This window comes from Triticum dicoccoides, chromosome 6B (assembly GCF_002162155.2).
Source record: "Triticum dicoccoides isolate Atlit2015 ecotype Zavitan chromosome 6B, WEW_v2.0, whole genome shotgun sequence".
Lineage (NCBI taxonomy): Eukaryota > Viridiplantae > Streptophyta > Magnoliopsida > Poales > Poaceae > Triticum > Triticum dicoccoides.
The window spans coordinates 198,448,774-198,451,643 of record NC_041391.1 but is presented as its reverse complement, the minus strand read 5'-3'; positions in this window follow the sequence as shown (position 1 = coordinate 198,451,643).

Sequence of the window (2,870 nt, the reverse complement as noted above, 5' to 3'; positions counted from 1 at the left end):
CCATGTCTGTACATGCTAGGCTCGTCAAGTTTAACTCGAGTATTCCGCATGTGCAAAACTGTCTTCACCCATTGTATGTGAACGTAGAGCCTATCACACCCGATCATCACGTGGTGTCTCAGCAGGAAGAACTGTCGCAACAGTGCATACTCAGGGAGAACACTTATACCTTGAAATTTTAGTTAAGGGATCATCTTATAATGCTACCATCGCACTAAGCAAAATAAGATGTATAAAAGATAAACATCACATGCAATCAAAATATGTGACATGATATGGCCATCATTATCTTGTGCTTTTGATCTCTATCTCCAAAGCATCATCATGATCTCCATCGTCACCAGCTCAACACCTTGATCTCCATCGTTGCATCGTGGTCGTCTCGCCAACTATTGCTTATACAACTATCGCTAACGCATAGTGATAAAGTAAAGCAATTACATGGTGTTTGCATTTCATACAATAAAGAGACAACCATAAGGTTCCTGCTGGTTGTCGATAAATTTTACAAAACATGATCATATCATACAATAACGTGTATCACATCATGTCTTGACCATATCACATCACAACAGGCCCTGCAAAAACAAGTTAGACGTCCTCTACTTTGTAGTTGCAAGTTTTACGTGGCTGCTATGGGCTTATAGCAAGAACCATTCTTACCTACGGCACAAAAACCACAACAGTGATTTATCAAGTTTGCTGTTTTAACCTTCAACAAGGACCGGCTGCAGTCAAATTCGATTCAACTAAAGTAGGAGAAACAGACACCCACTAGCCACCTTTATGCAAAACTAGTTGCATGTATGTCGGTGGAACCGGTCTCATGAACGTGGTCATGTAAGGTAGGTCTGGGCCACTTCATCCAACAATACCGCCAAATCAAAATAAGACATTGGTGGTAAGAAATATGATGATCACCGCCCACAACTCTTTGTGTTCTACTCGTGCATATCATCTACGCATAGACCTGGCTCAGATGCCACTATTGGGGAATGTATCATGCAATTTCAAAAAAATTCCTACGCTCACGCAAGATCTATCTAGGAGATGCATAACAATGAGAGGGGGAGAGTGTGTCTACGTACCCTCGTAGACCGAAAGAGGAAGCGTTTGATAACACAGTTAATGTAATCGAACTTCTTCTAGCTCCGACCGATCAAGTACCGAATGTACGACACCTCCGAATTCCGCACACGTTCAGCTCAATGACGTCCCTCACCCACTTGATCCAGCAAAGGTGTCGAGGAAGTAGATGAGTTTCGTCAGCACGACGGCGTGGTGACGGTAATGGTGATGTGATCCGCACAGGGCTTTGCCTAAGCACCGCGAGAATATGACCAGGGGTGTAAACTGTGGAGGGGGGCACCGCACACAGCTAACAGTTGATGTTGTGTGTTCTAGGTGCCCCCACGTATATATAGCTGGGAGGGGGAGGGGAGCAGCAAGGGTGTGCCCCAAGTATGAGGAATCCTACTTGGGGTCCTCCCCAATTCGCCCCCCCCCTTCCATATTTACCGGAGGGGAAAAAAGGAAGAGGAAGGAGAGAAGGAAAGGGGGGAAACCCCTCTTTCCCATCTCCACTCGGCCTCCTTCCATGGGGGGGGGGGGGCACCCCTTGTGGACTGGTGTGCTCCCTTCTTATGGGCCATATGGCCCATATCTTTCCCCCGGGGGTTCCGGTAACCCCTCTGGTACTCCGATATGTATCTGGTACACTCCGGAACACTTCCGGTGTCTAAATACTATCATCCTATATATGAATCTTTACCTCTCGACCATTTTGAGACCCCTCGTCATGTCCGTGATCTCATCCGGGGCTCCCAACAACATTCGGTCACCAAATCGCATGACTCATATAATATAATATTGTCATCGAACGTTAAGCGTGCAGATCCTACGGGTTCGAGAACTATGTAGACATGACCGAGACACCTATCCAGTCAACAACCAATAGTGGAACTTGGATGCTCATGTTGGATCCTACATATTCTACGAAGATCTTTATCAGTCGAACTGTTATGACAACATACGTTATTCCCTTTGTCCATCAGTATGTTAGCTGCCCGAGATTCGATCATCGGTACCTTCATACCTAGTTCAATCTCATTACTGGCAAGTCTCTTTGCTCGTTCCGTAATGCATCATCCTGCAACTAACTCATTAGTCACTTTTCTTGCAAGGCTTCTTATGATGTGCATTACCGAGAGGGCCCAGAGATACCTCTCCGATACTCGGAGTGACAAATCCTAATCTCGATCTATGCCAACCCAACAAACACCTTTGGAGATACCTGTAGAACATCTTTATAATCACCCAATTACGTTATGACGTTTGATAGCACACAAGGCATTCCTCCAGTATCCGGGAGTTCCATAATCTCATAGTCGAAGTAATATGTATTTGAGATGAAGAAAGCAATAGTAGTAAAACTGAACGATCAATATGCTATGCTAACGGATGGGTATTGTCCATCACATCATTCTCATAATGATTTGATCTCATTCATCAAATGACAACACATGTCTATGGTTAGGAAACTTAACCATCTTTGATTAACGAGCTAGTCTAGTAGAGGCTCACTAGGGACACAGTGTTTTGTCTATGTATCCACACATATATCCAGTTTCTGGTTAATACAATTTTAGCATGAATAATAAACATTTATCATGATATAAGGAAATATAAAATAACAACTTTATTATTGCCTCTAGGGCATATTTCCTTCACGTCAACCCGCTTCATCAGCCGCCACCCTGCACTCTCTCTTCTTCATTACCATGTCGGTGTGGTTGCATCCTCCCTGTGTACCTTTATCTGGTGAGACCAAAGAGGATTGCATCTCCAGAGAGAGAGAGAGAGAGAGAGAG